General features: G+C 39.2%; 1 protein-coding gene across 4 annotated transcripts in view; it reads right to left on the bottom strand.

Annotated features, from left to right (window-relative positions):
• grm4 (glutamate receptor, metabotropic 4) overlaps positions 1-20,388 on the bottom strand; it is a 169,052-nt gene that overhangs the window by 97,087 nt on the left and 51,577 nt on the right. The gene's annotated exons all lie outside the window — the stretch shown is intronic.

A 20,388-nucleotide genomic window follows, 5' to 3' on the forward strand; every position in this document is an offset into this window, starting at 1 on the left:
TGTCGTGAAGTGTCGGGAAATGAGGGATAGTTGGGGTTTGGAGTTCGGGTGAGGGGGGGTTGGAGTTCCTGGGCAAGGAGTGAAAGCTAATTAGGTCTGGTCTCCCCTAGCTTCGGCTGACAGGTCTGAGTGTCTCAGTCCTCTCATACAAATGGGAACAGGTGTTGAACCGATGAAAGCCGAGAACAGTGTTGTAAGGTCCATTTTTCTGCCATAATTGCCAGTATTTTCATCAAACAATTTGTGAATAGTATGTATAGTAAGATTAGAGGGGTAGAGGGCTGTAGCTCAGGTCGTTCATGGACAACGGGGTCACTGGTTCGATCCCTGGTCCCAGCTATATGTCGAAGTGTCTCTGGGCAAGACACTGAACCCTTATCAGCCCGTTCCCATCCCCAGCTGTGCAGTGCCAGTCTAAGCCCGGTAGAAATTGGGGAGGGTTGTGTCAGGAAGAGCATCCGGCGTAAAAACTGAAATCAATATGCGGACAATGATCCGCTGTGGCGACCCTGAACTCACGGAATAAGCCGAAAGGACAAAAAAATAAATAAAAATGTATAGTAAGATTACACAGGGCCTCAAAACACAAAGTTTTTCATTAAAATACACATCAGAAATCCCTACTAGTTAGTATGAATGTTTCAGAAATAATTCCCACAATGTAATAATCATCATGGGATCAAATAGCATCAAATACTCAAGAAAAAACAAATGGGCAAAAAAATGAGCCAGGATGAGTTTGTTTCCTGCAGGTGAAATTGAGATGATGTAGTATTGATGACAGGTGTTAATGGCAGCATGGCTTTTAATGTATAGTTTATATGTCAGGTTTATCTTTTTGTAGGATATATATGGTTTCATTATATTTTCTAAATTAAGTTGTTATTTGCTTGTCATAAATAGTGACTACAATCTATCTTGCATGTTTTTATATATGTCTACATTTCACCTGTTTTCATTACTGATTGGAGCCAACTGTTCAGTGAGAGTGATCACAGGAAGGTCATTATTGGATATGAGACTACTCCTCGCAGTCGCCACATTTATGTTTAGTAATTTGGTGTAATAGAGAGCTGTAGGGCAGGAAATCTGGAGTGGAGATGCTTTGCTAAGTTCCTGTTTGATAAAAAGAGGATAACTGAGGCCTTACCTAGATTTTCTCTGTAAGAAAACTGAAGCAGCCAGAGCATCAGAGCATGGTTTGGGAGGGTGGTGGGTGTACACACCAGCGACCAAGCTTTTCATCCATACTACATTCTCTGGTTAGGTTTACTCAACAAATATATTTAAATGACCATGAGGGAAAGATGTAGGTCTTGGTTAAATGTAAGGTACATGTTGTGTCTGAAGTCACTGTGGGCTTTTTCTGTACTAAACCAGACCACGACCTTTCCCTGATCCTCTAACGGTGGTTGAATAGCAAAGCCATACATACTGCAAGTCGATAATGAACTGCAAGGTGAGATATTTTGACCGTAAACAATATGTTGTCTGTGAACACTAATGAACACTAATTTAGCATGAATTTATTGGCCCCTTAACAAAAGTATACATATTTATTTAGTCATTCTAATTGAAAACAACCTGGTCCTGTGCACACTTTCTGCTGAACATATTTGCCACAGAGAGAGAGAGAGAGAGAGAGATCTAGGAGACCAGGTTGTCTCCATGCCCTGCTACCAATGTAAAATTGAGGTATTAGTATGTGAAAGTAAATCAGTAAAATTACTGAAGACAAAGTCATGCACACTGACTAAAGAACAGATGCAGCTGAGGATATTTTTTGATGCTATTTATTTAAAATTATTATTAGGTTTTTGATTAGATTGTCACTGTCTTGGCTTGACAGACATCTTTGGTCATTTGTGTGGGCTATTCACACTACTTATTACAGCAGTATCACATCCAACATTTAGGACAACACCAACACCAACCACTGGTTTGTTAGACCTTTTAATTCAACATTGTTTGAACTTTCTTTTAGCTCTTGAACACACTTTTTCAACGTAACCTTAAGAGCCATTTTCCAATTAATTTTTATGCTAAAGATTCCCTTTTCTTTTCAACCACTTACAACCAATTTGGATTCCCTCTTCAACTACAGAGTCATTTTCTTTCTGCCATTTTTTTGGAAGTAAAAAGTGGCAGCTGGCTGTTCATTAATCACTTTATTTGCCACGTGAACAAGGTGAGCTCAGAAATCTGAGTTTTCTCTTTACCTCATTTTCCAAAGTATCATCCTGGTTGCTCAAATTGGTAGAGATTGAAAAGACATAGTTTGTTCACATCCTGATAATTGTTTAGAAAAATGTGAAATTTTCTGCAGCAAGTAACCTAACTGAGATAATACTTATTAATGTTACTAACAGCATAAAGCAATTAATCCTGTCCTTCATGTTTCTCTCATCATTTTCAGAAAATCATAATGTCTGCAAGGATTCCTCCAACCTTGAAAATATTCACAGCCTCATTTTAATGCAGCACTCAAGTGCATCCCTGGGCGGTGCAGACACACTAATATGTAGCTTAGTGAGAGGACTGACAATAGGTTAGAACTTGGCCTGTTTTCTTCTATGTTAGTTGATATCAAATGAAGCATAATAAACAAGTGGTTTTCAGGAATTCAGTCCATGTTTATTACTGAAAATGTATCAATCAATTCATTTATTATGTGAAATATGAAATAATTTCTGCAGGTCTACGGGAACCTGGCTTTGCTTTGCTGTTGGGTGGTGTGCTTTACTTATTCATGTCATTAGAGGCCCAACAAGAACTTTTTGAGTATGAAATTAAATTTCCTTAAGGGTTTTTAGGTTTAAACCTTCAATTTTTTTGGTAACATATTAAAATGAATAGTTTGTCTCCTTGCAAAACATTTAATACATATAGAACTAGTACATTTTCTATTCTATCGTTGCTGTTGGTCTCCGATAGATTAAAAGGTATGAGTGAAGTATGTCTGTCCTGATTTTTTACAACTTGGTCATTGCTCCTTAAAATGTACGTGGCAGTGTAAACAGTCCAGTCAGCGCAAAAGAGACTGACAAATCCACAGCCCCATTGAATAATTCAAAGCACTCTGCCATCTATTCATCCTGCCAGCTTTTAAAGCCTCTGACTCCACTATCGATCTGTGTGCTTTGGCTGTGCACCATCGGATGTGTATTGAATGACCAAAATCAAATAAACAAGATTGTTGGGAATAAAAAAAAGTTTTAGGTTTTTAAACTGATATAGAAGAAATTCCCAAATTATTAAATATAGTAAGAACTCAAACTTATAGGGCAGCATCTGTTGCAATGCAGTAACTCTTAAATGAATCTGGGGTACGTTGTATCTATCCCTTTAATATTGTGGGATTTGAATCCCCTCTGAACAATCCCTTCAGTACTTGAAGGCCACTGATTAATACCACTTAATTATCTATTACAAAGCTATTAGGAAACTCTGCCCTATTTTTTTTTTTTTGGGGGGGGGGGGCTGTATTTCTTTCCTTTCTGTGACAAACCATAAACCATATTCTTTTAATTTAAAGTAGAGTAGGGTCAGCGCTTTAAAACGTAATGAGAACATTATAGTAGAACAGTGTGACACACTTTACAACAAGGCACTTACATTGTCAAATTACAAATTCCATGTACATGTAAAGACGGTGTTTCCAAATGTTTAATATTAAATGCAATGTTTAAAGCCATGTTTGGATGCTTTGAGGGTTGGCACGGTATTCTGAACATCGTGTGACTGCAGTGTCTGGGGCGTCCTTATCGCTCATGTTCTAAAGTATTTTAATTGCCAATAACTAACTGTGCTGAACTACACAAAAGGTAATGCAAATTACATTTCCTTTGCATAGATTGCTTAATCAAATTAAAACCTATCCCATAGAGACCAGTTCAATAGAATCTTTTGGCAGCAATGTCTCACCAGGGGAAACCCTCATGTAAACAAGAGGGAAATGACCCATTCTCTTGGCTTGACTCAATTAACTTGAACCAAGAGACATCATCCAGGCTAAATTTATACCCAGTGTTACTCTTCTCCATGTCCTTCCTCTTAAGCTCTGTTTTTCTAATCATACTGTAAATTATAATGAGGTCAGCCTACATACACAACCTATCTAGGATTCAAAGACGCACTCCTTTGCGAACCCCAATACCTTGTTCTTAAATATTTCAAAATACCTTTTTCCAGCTTAACTTGCAGAAAAGAGAAGTGGGGCGGTGAAAAGCATTGATAGCACATGCAGTGTGCAGCAGATATGAGACAACAGAGTGGGCTGAGTGAATGCGCCTGCAGTCTCTCCTGCTCAAAATCAAGCTGTGCCTAGCTAATGTCTGTAAGCACTGCAGACTGATTGCCTGAGTGTTTCAATCCAGTCATTCCTGTGTGTGCTTTGACATTGATGCCAAAAGACAGCTAACATCTCGTGTGTAAGCAAACCAGGCTTTTCACCGACGGCAGACCTTTGAAGTTTAGGACCTGCAAATGGAAATAAGAAGAAACATTGCTGTAATACTCTTCATGGGGTTTTTACAAAGACTGATGGGAGCATGAAAAATGTATAACACTGAGTAAATTTGCTGAAACTCTAGCCTGTCATGGCACTGCTTCACAGTTACAATGGAGTAATTATTTTTTAAAAACTCAGTTCAATTCAGGCAGTTTTAGGTTAATTATTGGTAGTAATGCTGGTAGCTGACTCCTGAAACCTGCTGAATACACTGATATTAATAAATGGCATTCCACAGTATTACAATGTATGACAGTGCTGAATTGTAGAGTTCCCTGTGTAATCAGCAAATTGTCTATGTAAAGGTGTTAATTTTCCTTCCTGTGAGCTCAGCAAATGAATCTTCATTTGCGTCCTTGTGTTGCTGTCATGTATAGAAAACAAAAATGGAATTTTTGAATGTGCTTACATGTCACATACAATCCCCATCATTTATTATGTAACAGTAAATTACTGGGATCTGTATTCATGCATGAAGCACATGTGATTAATGTGCACAGCATTCGCCAAAACAATTAGTCTGCCACATCTTGTTTACCAATTAAAAATGTTACTGTTAACTTCAGTGGATTCAGGGCTGCTTTAAGAACTATTTTCCCAACATATTTTTTTTCTCTGTAGATGCAACATTAACACCATTTTGGCTGACCACATCTATGTTTTGTGCTTTTAAAACATTTAACAAAGACAAATTAAAAGCAAGAAAATATCACTCTGCTACACATACAGAATCAGTGTAGGTGTCTATGTCAGGATCTGATGCCTCCATTAATGCTGACTAGCTGATTAACTGTGAGAACAGTGCACAGACAGGAGTCAATGCTAAAAGACAAATGGTGTTAGGAGACCAGAGACTGGCTGGATGCATTTGTTTTTATAATCTAACAGTTGCTTTTATTATTAAAAAACCCTTTTTCCCCTGGTTCAAATTGGGGCCAATTTTATGTCTCCACACTAAATAAGAGAGTTGATGTAAACCATGATTTCCTCCTTATTCAGCTATGACCTTTATCCTGTGCAGCTGATCCACTGTAAGAAAATACACTGATTAAGCCCAAACTTTCCTCAGGGTTTATCTGGAACACTTAGAGCCTACTAAGTACCATTGAAACTAATTTCTGTTTGTGTAAAAGTGAGTTTCACCCTCACAATGGGCATAATTACCTCCTGTCTTTAATTGAATATAATTATCTAAAGCTTTCCCTTGCTTGGCAGTGTAATTTCTTATTGTGAGGAATATTTTCATTTGTACCAAAAAGAATTATTACTCTAATTTACATGAAATATGTGTTTTAAAGGTCTTAAAGTTTCTGTTTTCCTTTGCCATGCACCAAGTCAAATAACTGTCTTGCACACAGTATCTAGTGTATCAGGGTTTTTAATAGGAAAAGACAAGAACGGAAATAACTCGAGACAATTAAGACAAGATTAGCAATAATTGTATGGGCAAATTGAAATGCAGCAAATAACTGTGAGTTTCTCCTGATGCATTAAACAACTATTTGTATCAATTTGTATTCTGAACATATCAATGACAGAATTAATAGAAGGTTTAATTTGTTACACTCATTCACATATATTGATTCCTCCAATATAAACTGTCCTATCATTTAATCATGGCACAGAACCTTTGGATGACTTTGGAACAAGTCCATCCACTCACTATACTCCCCCCACTGTCAATACTACTCGGCTTTTAAATAATAGTCATGCTCCAGTGGGGTCAATGGGATCTTGTGGGTTTACCATCTGTACTGTTGACTTTGCCGTGTCATTGAGGCACATAAGACAGTAAATCTGGGGTCAAACAAAGGACCGGATGTTGCAATATTAAGAGTAGTAAATCCTTTCCCTGAATAACTAAGTCATGCATGCTGAAGGAAGGAATGTGACATTGTTAATGTGATTAAACTGCCCCTCTGTTGACATTTAATTTACTATGAATCAGGAGTGTTGTGAGTGGCTCACAACACTGCCAAGGCTGTGGATCATGTCTCAGTTTATAGAGGTCTTTTTTTAGTCAGCCCAACAGGGTGCGGATCACCAATCTGAGATGATATATGACATTACGAAAAGTAGTGTGAGTGAGGAAACTACAGCATCCTTGACTATGACCCAACTGCTACTGAAGTCAAACGTCTGTAAAACCTGCAGAAATTGGATATAGAAAAAAACTCTGAAATACTAAACTCTAAAACACCCACAAACAACAATGATATGATATATTGATATATTCATTCATGAAACAATGATATATTCTTCTAATTGTGGATGGTTTCTTTTCTTAACCTGTGTTTGTAGAGTAGAAGTACTGTAGCACACAGTCACGTAATTATATCAGAGATTGTCCACTAAAGAAACAACACGATCGCTAGTTTCAGCAAATGCCCCGACACAACGAATTTGTTCATTCAAGTAAGAAAACCCACTGAAGCTGAGGCAGAAATAGTGTGATGCTGTTGTAGTCACAACAAGGCTCTAAAAAGTCAGCAGCGTAAGTGGTTGAAAGAGGGATAAGTTATGTAATCTTTCAGTAGAAGCCTCAAATGAGAAAAACACAATTACAAACTAAATATTTTGTTGTTTAATTGTAAATCATGAATATAAATTCAAAATACTTTTAGAAATCTGGCCATACTTCAGTGTTTTCATCATCTGCATTTGTACATCTGTACGTGAATGAGAAAAGCTTCATCGTGTAGTGCAGCTCGAATTAGATAAGATGACCTACAAGATATGTTACATCAGAGGGCAAATTGCATGTTTAACTTTGTAACAAATGGTATTATAGGAGACAGTTCACCAGTGACTAAGACAAAACACCCCAGGATACACAACATAGCGTCAACGTGAAGCACAAAATGCTGGTTCCTAAGAATCAGATTTCACAAAGGATTTGTGGCTAAGCAGCCTCATGAGAGATGACTGTTATTCTTTTTTTTTACTGTTACTATCAGAATAACTAAACACAGCTACTGTACACAGTTTGTGCTATGATTAGAAAGATTATAGTGATTATTAGGCATTCAAAGCGATGTACAATTTCATAACAAAAACTGGGAAATTGTCCACATAGGAGGAGAACAAAGATGTTTGCAGTTTGCTTCCATTACATAATCAAAGGAAAGGTAGGACAAGATGTGGTCGTTATCCTACAGAAAGGAAATATTTTCCAGCATAAATGGAAACTTTGAGCTTGAAACGGGGACATTAGGTGACATATTCATTAAAAGTATGCTGTGAGGCAAGTTCAGAGGCCAAGTGCATAAAACTCTGTGTGTAGACACAAAGACAGAAATACGTATTGTGGTGCATGAGCCTCATTTGCCCATCTCCACTCCCACAATTCGCTATGAAGTGAAGCAGAAATGCCCTTTAAACATCAGTTTGCATTTCAATGCTTGCACCTGCTCTGCCGCGTATGACATGTCAACAGGAAGAAGGAACAAGATTTACTGATTGTGCTGCATCTCCAAGGTTTTATCGCACAAGACTGTTATGCAGAGCTCTGGTCGTCTATAGCTATTGTACCACAGGTTTATCATTTATAGCTATAAACCATCATTCCTTTGACATCGCAATCATCATTATTAAACATCTGAAAGATGAACCATTATTTACTTCAGTACTAGACTAGAAGTTTACTTCTGGCTACTTTCCAGTACTGGTTGAAATAAGATCACTAATGAGGCAACAGGCTGTAATTCACAAAACATAAAAGTCAGTCCATCTCTAAAAAACAAATTACAGTATTTAAGATTAAGGCTTTAAATGTGAATTTGAAATGTTTAGATTGGGCACAAAAGTTTTGAAAATAACTGATCAAAAATTTAACATCAGCATATCACCTTTCTGAGAAATCAACCCATACTATATGTTCCAATTTTGCTCCGTACAGGTCAAATACCAACTTTCAGCCACAGACAGATGATGTAAACATGAGAAAATGAGGCATGGGAGACCCCCAAGCAGTATATTGGTCACTTTAGGTCAGACTGAGTTTAATAATAAATTATTATAGACAAACATTTGTGTTTCCCAGTTAATACATTCAACTGACTTTGGTGATGCCTTGACTTTTCCACCACCTGCAGGTCTAACTTTTCACATACTGTGTCCAAACAAATATTTCAATATCCCCCAAAGGATAAGCACCAGCATTTTATTCAGACATGAATGGCTTCCCAACAGTTCCCTAACTTGAAATATGTTGACAGTTGTTGGATGGATTTCAATTACATTTGGTTCAGTAATGTATGTTCCCCACACGATCTGTTTGCTTTTCCTCATTATAGCCAGATGCAAGTTTTGATTTGTCCAGTAAGTTAATCCTTTATGACTGATCACAACAGTCTCTGCTCACATTGGTTATGGCATATTTAAGGAATTTGTTGACAAAATCAACCTTCCTCTGTAACATTTATTTCAAAATTAGTATAAAATTGTTTTTATGGTAAATCCCAACTGCCTCTGACCAGAAAGCCAGGCTTTTGCGTGACACAACAGTGACTCATGGGAGCCTCCGTGTTGTCTCATGCGCTGGAAGACTGGATCATGTCCAAGCTACTTAGCCTAAAGGCGGCCAAACTTTCTCTCTGCGTCCCTGCTGCAGGGTAGGCTGAGGATATCGGCTGGCATTTGGCTGACAGAACAATTCTTTTAAAGATTTTAAGCAACTTTACAGTGGCTGTATGAAAATTTTATTGTATTGACCTTTTCTTGTTTATATTTATTAGTAAAGAAAAGAGCACAGAAGCCCGCAGAGTCGAAATTAATGAAATAAATAACTGCACATCCTTCTCTATGTTCTGCTTGATATAGTTTTATTCATAAAGCCATCCATTGTCAAATTTTAGAGATCGGTTTCTTCCTCATATCTTTGTAAGGTTATTTTGTGGATTTCATTTTTCATTCATGGCCTTTCATCGGAAGACACATACAGTACCTGCTGTCTGTCCCCAACATGCGGGCAGACGGAGGGAAGGAGCTGTCGTATTGTCCACTGCAGACATCTGTAGTTTTCAATAGGAAATGCAATTAAAGAATTTGTTACTCAGACTAAATTAAATGTTAAACAAATATAAATACCTGAATCTTCAGTTAAACACAGATTCTTTTGTCTTTCGCTTTGTCAAATTACAAAATAAATAAAAACCACTCACCTGCCGCCAATATGGACGCTGTCATGGCACCACTGATTACTTTTAATTTAAATCTATTTGAGCCACTTGAGGTTTTCTGTTGTCTCATTTGAGACCTCAAACCTTTTGGTAAAGTGAATTTTAGGAAGACTGTGATGGCTTGGTGGCTTGATGTTGAGATTATGCAGGTAAGACAGCTGCAAGCCTTTAAACCTACACATTTTCCAAGGAAACTGTATGATGCCTGTGCTCTGCTTGTTGATTTGATTTTTTTTTTTTTTTTACTTTTAAAGAAAAGACAGTGCAGATTGTCAGCGCACATCTAGTTAGACATTTGTATAGTGTCAACTCCAGCACAGAGGACATAAGCAAACTTTGGTATTTATGTTGTGCTCTTTTCTGTCCCTCTTGGCTCTGAGAATTTCACGGCACTGCTCAATAGGATGAAATCATACATGTAAAAAAGAAAAGACATTTTCTTTTCCTGCCAGCACTCCCTCAGTAGGCCTGCTAGTGCACACTAATTAAATGCCAGAAATTAATTTGAGTGAAACCTAACATATACAGAAAGAAGAATACACAGGAGGAGAAGTCACACAGAAGCCTTTTGTCACTGTGCTTGGTGATTAGCAGCAGTGGTTCAGATTGCCTGCTGAGGGATTTGCAAACAGGAGCAGGAGAATGGGGAGTGCCAAGAATAAAAGGCAGGTTCTGGGCAGGCTTCAATCATGACATTCTGGGGAATTGAACATTTGAGCTTGGGTGGGCAAAGTGAGTTGGGTCTGAACTAATCCGGAACTAAAGGAACTCCTCCTCTGTAGGCAAAGAATGGAAGTCTAGATGGGGGACGTCGGCAATCCATGGGTTGAGAAGCCACACGCTTCAGCTTGATTGATTTGGTCTGCTCACTTGTAAAAGTCAAGTTGCAGGGCACAGATAAAACGAAAGGCCACTGGTCTGTGAACACACTGAAAATAATTGCTTTGCCGCTTGTTTTTAAGGCATTTGCTTGTTTCACTTCCCTTTTTGTTTGTCTTGCATGGTGTTTCAGTTTGTGGGCATTTCAGGGAGTACATGGGATTTATTGGACATAGGTGGGTGGGTTTCAGGTAGCGGGCTATGCCAATGAACTAATGTAGCAAAGTGTGCACCAAATTACAGAAAGAATAGGAGTGAGCTCAGTGAGAATCAATAGTCTTGACCAGATCTGTTTTTCTTTAATTACTACCAGTGGGTGCAGGTTGTTGAGGCTCTGTCCTGGTGACTGGACATGGCTTTTGAGCACTATCCAGGTGTGATAAAACACTAACAAGTTGTAGCCATGCAACACTAAGTCCCATGGAAAAACCACAATTATTACAAAACATGCCCTGTTTATGTTGTTATTCTCATGAATGGGCGAACAGCTGATCAAAATGGAACTCACCTACACCCTTTAAAAAGCTCTATAGATTCACAGCAACGCATACATTTTATTTTAATGCTGCTGTGTTTTTATTCAGCTCTGGCAGTGATAGATCTTTCAACACGTGTTTATCCCACAGCGTCAGATAATGATTTTTTTTCATAGTGTTAAATATTGACATTTATTATGTCCTTGGCTTCTCATATTGACGTACAGGTGCCCTTTGTTGTCACTATTGGAAGCCCCAGGGAGGGACACTATTTGACGCCATCGCGGTTTGGTTGACTTCACACACTGCTGGGTTGGGTTTAGGCAGCAAAAATGTAGGGTAAGGATAATACATAGATTCAAAAATTTACATATGTACCACCTTATTACTAAAAACATGTGGAGAAACAAAATTATCAAGCCTTGTACTTAACTGGCATCCCCATGCATCTAATAACAACACAAAGGGGTATCTTTAGTGTCATTATACAGTGCCAATGGACTTGACACAGATGCCATTTTTGATGCCTTGGGAATAAAATCCGGGTTGGTATTTAAACTCAGGGAAGATGAATAGATTGACCATTAACAAGGGAATGTAAAATGCGGATGTGTGCACATTTTTTGAGAGCCTCTGAAGCTTTCACTGTATCTTCTCTGTAGGCTGATGGGGTAATCCAATAAGAGCCCTGTCTGAACACAGTGAAATGCTGAGGGGGAGGAAGTCTCTGTGCCTGAGGGCCTCTGCCTCTGTCTCTAATGAAGGAAGAGAGAGGCGGATGCAAGGCAAGGCTTCACAGACAGTACAAAAGGCAGCTAGTTAACCCTGTTTTCTCTGTATACCTAGCTACCACCTCTGCTCTTTACCCTCCATTTGTCTCCATAGCTCCAAGCTCATTTCTCCACAGAGGAAAGACTTGTCCTGCAGACTGACTGTGCCTGCTTGTACCTAATTTAGAGAGTTAAGAGTACAGAGTGTGGAAACTGGCCAAGCTACCCTACTCTTTGTCTCAAAGCGTATGATTGTCTCAGCATGTCAGCTTCAATACCTGAAACACACTGCATGTGCCTGCAGTTTCTGACTGCTGCAGCAATATTCCTCAAGCCACTCAGTCTCTTTTTTTTCAGTAATGTGTAACAGACACAATCAAAAGCCTGTGGCTTTAATTACACTTACTCTGTCTTGAGTATCATAAGCAACCAACCACTAATTACCTCAACTGCTGTTTCACTTTTCTCCTGCTTATATGGCAATATAATAACCCAACTGATGAAAACAGACCAAGAGTTCGACCCTAGTGATGAGGGGATGCAGAAAGGGAGCTTTCAACCCCAATCCCTGGGCGTAAATTACGTAATAATATAGTAAAATATTCATGACACACCATGGGGATGGTATCCTGCCTGCCCTGAAATGCTGAGCCAACACTTCTTGCTAAGGCACTCTAAGACTGTGAGGAGGATAAAGAAAAGCCCAAAAGTTAGGAGCTAAAAAACAATTGCAAGCATGAAGCCAATTACAGATTGCAGTACAGTCAGAAAACAGATTCTTCTCTCATGAGGCTGGCAAACAGCATCATTACCAACATTATATTGGTGGTATATATGCTTAGTTTTCATGCTTTAATGCATGTGCTCGTTGTGTGTATTGTATAATCAACTCATTGTAAAAGAAAGGAGCAAAATCACCAGAAGCTACATACATAAAGCCACAGGCAGCTACTGACCAGCACATTAGACCCATGTAGAAACTGTGTTATATGTGAAGAGAGACTCACCATCGCTGTTTGCAGTTCTATCCAACAGCTCAAGTGAGGAAAGAGAAATAAGTTGAAAGAAGCCAAGCCTGACTTTTGTAGTCATTAGAGGGAAGTAGTGAGCAGTGAAATATTTTTAGTCACTCAAGGGAGTCCTACTTAGTATTTTATGTGCCTTTAATGACGGAGAAAAGGGGCCAGAACCAACCAAGCCCTACCACATCCGAGTAAAACATTAGCTTTACCTATCAGTCAATAGTTTTACTGCAAACACAGAGGATTACCTTTAATTGCAGCAGAGTGATTTGTAATGGATCTCACTGAGCTTTATTCCACAGTGTTATATTCTAGTAGCATTTGTTCATATTTGTTCACATACTATGACGAGGCTACTCTGAAAGCTCAGTAACATGATTTTCTTTTGTTGCTGCATGTAATCAGTTTGCTTTTGGTATCTTATACCGTATTCAGTGAGTTTTTTATTCAGTATACCCACTCTTCCTCAACCTGACTCATCTTCTTCATCATCTTCTACTTCACTCAGTTGAATACCTGCATTTTCCACAATGCACTTGAATTTTGTTTGCAAGTCACCAGAAGTTCTTGATTGAGAGAAAGCAAAAAAAACTCCATCTACTGTTGACTGAAAGATCTCTAACATCTCATGAGTTTGCATTTTAACCGGAGTAGAGACTCTGTATATGTTCTGGGTTCTTATTATGGCAACGGTACTGTATTGCTTAGTAGAACTTCCCCATAAAATTCACTAATTGACTTATTTTATCCCTAAATCCTCATTTGTACCTTAAAATTGCCTTAATTAAGAGCATATCAGGGTGAATATACAAAGTCAAACAATGAAATGAAACAAATTAAAATAGAATATAAGTGAGTACAATTGATGATATGGATGGTAGAGATAATGAAGCTAAATTTAGCACAGTCGGAACATTTTTCAGCTTGTTTACATTATTGCATTATGAGTGCAAACTTTGCATCCCCTTACTTTGAAATGCCAAAAAGTAAAACAAAGATTGTTTTTTTTTTTTCTTCAACATGATGTTTAATTCACATTCAACTAATACACATGTTCATCCACCGAAGTAGCAACAATGGACAAGGAATGCATAAAAAGAAAGATAAAGTAAAACAATGAACATTTTGTCGGTGCAAAAGCTTGCATCCCACTTTATAAAATGTTCTCTAATACTTTGTGTACCATCCCTATGCCTTTGTATTCTCCTCCACTCTGTTTGAGTACCCTCTGAGCAGCGTTTGTATCCTTTTAGGTGTAACTTTAGCCCATTCTTCACGACATAATTTTTCCAAGTCTACCAGGTAGCTTTGTTGTCTGCCATGTCCAGCTTTAATCAAATCTCTTCTCAGGTTTTCAATGATATTTAAGTCTAGAGACTCAAAAGGCTGTGGTAAAACATTCACCTTATTCAGTTTAAATCATTCCTGAGTTGACTTTGCTATGTGCTAGAACATGTTATTATCTTATTGAAGGATCTAAAGCCTCTCCATTTTTAGCCTTTTGACTGAAGGTAGGAGGCTTTGATTTAAAATGTTGTAATACTGGGCTACATTTCTTCTTCTTTGTACTGTATGCAGAACCCCCCCCCCATGTTTGAGTGTGGAAATGGTGTTACTCTATTCTGTTACTCTGTGTTACTCTCGGCAGAGAATTTTCTTGCCGCACATACCTGTGTGAAATATGACCAAATCAACTTTGGTCTCATCAGACCACGTAATCTTGTTCCAAAACTTTGTATTTACCATATTCCAAGTATGCTGCCTGTCTAGAAGTAATCAATAGCTTCCTGCAAGCTTTTCTCCCTAACAATCCCTTCCTGTTCATACTATACTTCACTGTAGAGATGTGGACTTTTTACATATTTTTATATCACTCTCCAACATTAGGGGTTCACTAATTTCATTTTGAAGTCTTCTGAAAGCTGTTTTCCTAAACTTATTGTTATTGTTGTTTGACAATGCCTCTGGAGATCTAACTACTTGCAAGTCCAATTTAACACAACTAGTTGTAGAGGCCTTATCAAGGGGGAAGCAAACTTTTTTATTTAGATTTTAGATTTTATATTTAGATATACTTTTAAATAGTTTACTACACCTTGCTTTTTACACACTCCTTGGCCATTTATGGTAATCCTAATAATAATGAAACATTTGCGCTACTTGAATGTGCATAAAATACTATGTTGCTTAAAACATATTGTTTTACTCTTTTTGCAATTTTAGTATAAGGGGATCCAAACTTTTTCACCCATCTTTTGTGAAATCTCCTACCCTACTATTAGCCATGATAACAAAAACAAGAAGTAATATTAATGGTGTGCATTGATGGTGTTCTGGGATGCATATGCAGTGACCTGGTGTAGTTTTAATGTTATTATTAAAACATATATTAATGCAATCATAAGGGGGGGACAAGCCTGTTTCTTCTTGTGTCAGTCCCAAGTCTGGATAAATGCAGAGGGTTGTGTCAGGAAGGGCAGCCGACTTAAAACACATGGCATATTAAACATGCGAATCATGAGCAAATCATGTTAGTGGTTATGCACCACAGGTTGGGATGTGAGTTAGAATAAGGAGAAATTCTGGAGTGAGTTAGATGAAGTGATGCAGAGCATCCCCAGAGGTGAAAGGGTGGTGATTGGTGCAGATTTCAATGGACATGTAGGTGAAGGGAACAGAGGTGATGAGAATGCGATGGGCAAGTTTGGTCTTCAGGACAGGAACGCAGAAGGACAGATGGTGATAGACTTTGGAAAGAGGATGGAAATGGCTGTAGCCTCCAGAAGAGGCAGAAACATAGGGTGACATCTAAGAGCGGAGGTAGAAGCACTCAGGTGGACTACATCTTGTGTAGATGTTCTAATCTGAAAGAGATGAGTGACTATAAAGTATTGGTAGTGGAGAGTGTAGCAAGACAAAACACAGGATGGTGGTGTGTAAAATGATGCTGGTGGTGAGGAAGATGAAAAGAACAAAGGCAGAGCAGAGGACAAAGTGGTGGAAGTTGAAAAAGCAATAATGTTGTGTAGTTTTCAGGGAGGAGCTGAGACAGACTCGGGGTGGTCAGGAGGTGCTTCCACATGACTGGACCACTCCAGCTAATGTTATCAGGGAGACAGGTAGGAAGGTACTCTGTGTGTCATCAGGAAAGAGGAAAGTGGAAAAGGAGACTTGATGGTGAAACGAGGAAGTTCAGGAGTGTATACAGAGAAAGATGTTAGCTAAGAAGAAGTAGGACACTGAGAGGACTGAAGAGAGTAGACAGGAGTACAGGGAGATCCAGTGTAAGGTGAAGGTAAAGGTGGCAAAGGCCAAACAAAGAGCATATGAGGACTTGTGTGCTAGGTTGGACACTAAAGAGGGAGAGGTGGATTTGTACAGGTTGGTGAAGCAGAGAGATAGAAATGGGAAGAATGTGCAGTTAAGGTGATTAAATATAAGGATGGAAATGTATTCACAGGTGCCAGGAGTGTGATGGGAAGATGGAAGGAGAACTTTGAAGAGTTGATGAATGAGGAAAATGAAAGGGACCGAAGAGTAGAAGAGGTGACTGGTGTGGAGCAGGAAGTAGCAAAGATTAGTAAGAGTGAAGTGAGGAAGACGTTGACGAGGATGAACAGTGGAAAGGCAGTTGGTCCTGATGACATACCTGTGGAGGTGTGGAAGTGTCTAGGAGAGGTGGCAGTAGAGTTTCTGACTAGTTTGTTTAATAAGATCTTGGAGAGTGAGAGGATGCCAGAGGACTGGAGGAGAAGTGTACTGGTGCCAATTTTTAAGAACAAGGGAGATGTGCAGAGCTGTGGCAACTACAGAGGAATAAAGCTGATGAGCCACACAATGAAGTTGCGGGAAAGAGTAGTGGAAGCTCTGCTAAGGGCAGAGGTGAGAACAACAGATGAAGTATTTAGTTGAGGATGCTCATGGAGAAGTACAGAGAAGGTCATAGGGAGTTGCATTGTGTCTTTGTAGATTTAGAGAAAGTGTATGACAGGGTGCAAAGAGAGGAGCTGTGGTATTGTATGAGGACGTCTGGAGCGGCAGAGAAGTATGTTAGAGTGATGCAGGACATGTATGAGAGCTGTAAGTCAGTGGTGAGGAGCTGTAGGTGTGACAGAGGAGTTCAAGGTGGAGGTGGGTCTGCATCAAGGATCGGCTCTGAGCCCCTTTGCTCTGGTGATGGACAAGGCTGACAGATGAGGTTAGACAGGAATCTCCATGGACTATGATGTTTGCAGATGACATTGTGATTTGTAGTGAGAGCAGGGAGCAGGTGGAGCTCTCTAAAACAGAGGAATGAAGCTTAGCCAAAGTAAGACAGAATACATGTGTGTGAATGAGAGGGAACCAGGGGGAACAGTGAGGTTACAGGGAGCAGAGGTGAAGAAGCTGCAGGACTTTAAGTACTTAGGGTCAACAGTTCAGAGCAACGGAGATTGTGGAAAAGAGGTGAGGAGGCGAGTGCAGGCAGGTTGGAACGGGTGGAGAAAAGTGTCAGGTGTGTTGTGTGATAAAAGAGCATCAGCAAGAATAAAATGAAAGGTGTTCAAGACGTTGGAGACACCAGAGATGTTGTTCGGCTCAGAGATGGTGGCACTGAAGAAAAGACAGGAGGCAGAGCTGGAGGTAGCAGAGGTTTAGATGTTGAGGTTCTCTTTAGGAGTAACGAGGATGGACAGGACCAGGAATGAGCACATTAGAGGGACAGCTCATGTTAGATGTTTTGGAGATAAAGTCAGAGAGGCCAGATTGAGGTGGTTTGGACATGTTCAGAGGAAAAACTGTGAATATATCAGTAGAAGGATGCTGAGGTTGGAGCTGCCAGGCAGGAGGTCTAGAGGAAGACCAAAGAGGAGATTTACGGATGTAGTGAGAGAGGTCATTAAGTTAGTTGGTGTGAGAGAAGAGGATGCAGAGGACAGGGTTAGATGGAGGCACATGATTCGCTGTGGCCCCTGAAAGGAAACAGCTGGAAGTACAAGAAAAAATAAGATGAAACCATTGCCACTTCCAGGCCCCATACAAATAACATTTGCATTGCTTCTTGTTTTCCTATCGGTGTGAAAAATGTTCCGTCTGTCAAATGCGAAACAGGTTAGTCGATTACAGCCTTTTACATCTTCCCAGTTTTCTACATGGATTAATTGAAAACCTAAAGGAAAACTATTAAAACAATGGTGTTTTACCCACCGCAGTGTTTGTTCCCTGCATCTAGTATGCATTTGGTGTAACATTAGGAAAACCAACATCGACAAAAATGACAACCCTGTTGTGTTTATAATGCTCTATGTTATGTTTTGTTCAGTGACACTGTGAGCGGTCCATTGACAAAACGTTTGTCAGATTTTCACTCTCTGAACAAATTTGACTCCTACATACCTTATTTAAGGTGTTACTCAGCCATTACGTAAAAGCTTGCTCTTCACTTTTCCGTCTTTGCATCTGTTCCCACTACTTTTACGGAGAGTCAGACACAATAGAAACAGCTTGTGGTAATTCTGCTTCAGCACTGTGTGTGTGTGTGTGTGTGTGTGTGTGGTGAACTAATGGCTGCTCCTAGTATTTTTTTTTTGTGCTTGCATCATGTCAAGGACAGACTACGCCCATCAAAAAAGGATTCCTGCCTGCTTTGACCTCCGCCCAGTGGGTGAATAATTTTCTCACCATTTTTGTCCATCTAAGGCCTATTGAAATCTAAGTAGCATCACACAAATTGCACTCTTTTCCGCAAAACAAAGTATGTTAGACGATACAGCTCAAGAGGAAAAGCTTAAATTATGTGTCCCCTGCTGCAGGATTGGACATGCTGTTTGAAACACACTCATGGTCAAAATCTTTCGCAAACAGAAACTTGCCAATTATATGAGTGAAGATATCTCACAAGCCTCTGAGTGGCCATGCGCTGCTCTGGCAGTTCATGTGCCCTTCACAAGGAGTCTGGCAACATTGTGAGCCATGTTTGTTGGAACAGTTGGAGCTGGAGACTTGTGGAGTAGCAAACATTGTGGCAGTCATCCCACGTTTTTAGGCCTCTCTGGACACATAATTAGCAGTGTCCTGAAAAAGTGTGTGGAACCCTTCTGCTCCAAAAGTGCTATTTGATGGCCACTAAAAAACTGCTTGTGGTTTTTCAACATCTCATCCAATAGGCTCCTTAATTTCTGGTGAAGAGTCCCAGGAACCTAACCTTTGTGGATGTTAGAACTGCACTGTGAGTAACTGATGAGTGGTTTTGTAGACCACCTCCTCTGTTTAATGATGGTTTCACTAGTTTGAAAAGGCCATCAGGCCATCTCTTCAGATGATATGAATAGAACTCAGATAGAACTGCAGAAGGCTTTTGGATGAGAGACAAAACATCTTCAAGAACCTCAAGTCAAGTCCAATTCCCTTGCAGTAATACTTTTGAAAATACTGTAACCTGGGCAACAGAGAACTGCTGTGTGGATGTAAAGGTGTTAGGGATGGGTGAGTTTATTTCCTACATTTTGGTGATGTATTTCTGTCTCTCTCTTCTTCTCTAATCTGCTTTGAAGATGCTCATACATGTTTCTGTACCTGCCAACCTCCACTTGAGCAGAAAGGTGTAATTTTAAAAAATGATTAATTCTACCAGCCAAATTCATATTATTTTCACAGTATTTTGTGTTTCGTCTCTTTTCTGATAAATGAACCCCTCTAAAAATACAAGTGCAGGGGGATGGAAAGATTAAACCATAACAAAAACTGTAGAACACTACAGGCTGACAAGTAACCAATGCACATTCCCATGATGGTGAAGTTTGTACAACAGGCACATCACTAGAAAAAGGCTTGTGGAAGCAGAGAATGGGTGCTTGTGAAGGCTGGAAAACGCTGACAGCCTTGTGTCAGTTCACCCACCACATTCTATAAAAGCAGCAAGGATGTATTGTAGGAGTGTAGCATTTATTATGGTTGACTTGTGACATGTCAGTTCGTTTTGTGATGTGGCATTTTCTACTATTCACCTTCTTGCCCTGCGCTGAGCAGTTAGTCGGCCCTAAAATTGCAGCAGACAAGTGAGACATTGTTGAATCAATGTCATAGCAGGTGATTCGAGCCTCATCTTTCTATAGGGCCATTTAAAAAGATGAAGGCTTTGTGGATACAACAAAGGCTACATATTGTGTTCCTTCCTATTAGAACATCACTGGATTCTCTGACAATGTGCTCTGCCTTTTAAACTAGTTGCTAAAGGTTGAATGTATTACGAGCAGTACTTTATGTTTAGCTTGTATAGATTTTTACTAATTAATATGTAATTTGAAATCAGTTTGTTCATGAAAACAAGTAATCAAACCTTAGTGACACTATATAATGGAGATATTATGAGATAAACATAACCAGTTTTGTCACTTTCCTTATGCTCATTACTAAAATTCTGTTATACTGTATATTATTTATGTTTGGTTTCATCTGCACATTATATCTGCATCTTGGGAACCAGCACAATGGAGAAATTCTTTTACAGTATATTCAGTAGCAGTGCAATGAACTTGTGGTGCCATGCATGGATTCCCTGAATTAATTAGA

Source organism: Channa argus, chromosome 13, assembly GCF_033026475.1.
Source record: "Channa argus isolate prfri chromosome 13, Channa argus male v1.0, whole genome shotgun sequence".
NCBI lineage: Eukaryota > Metazoa > Chordata > Actinopteri > Anabantiformes > Channidae > Channa > Channa argus.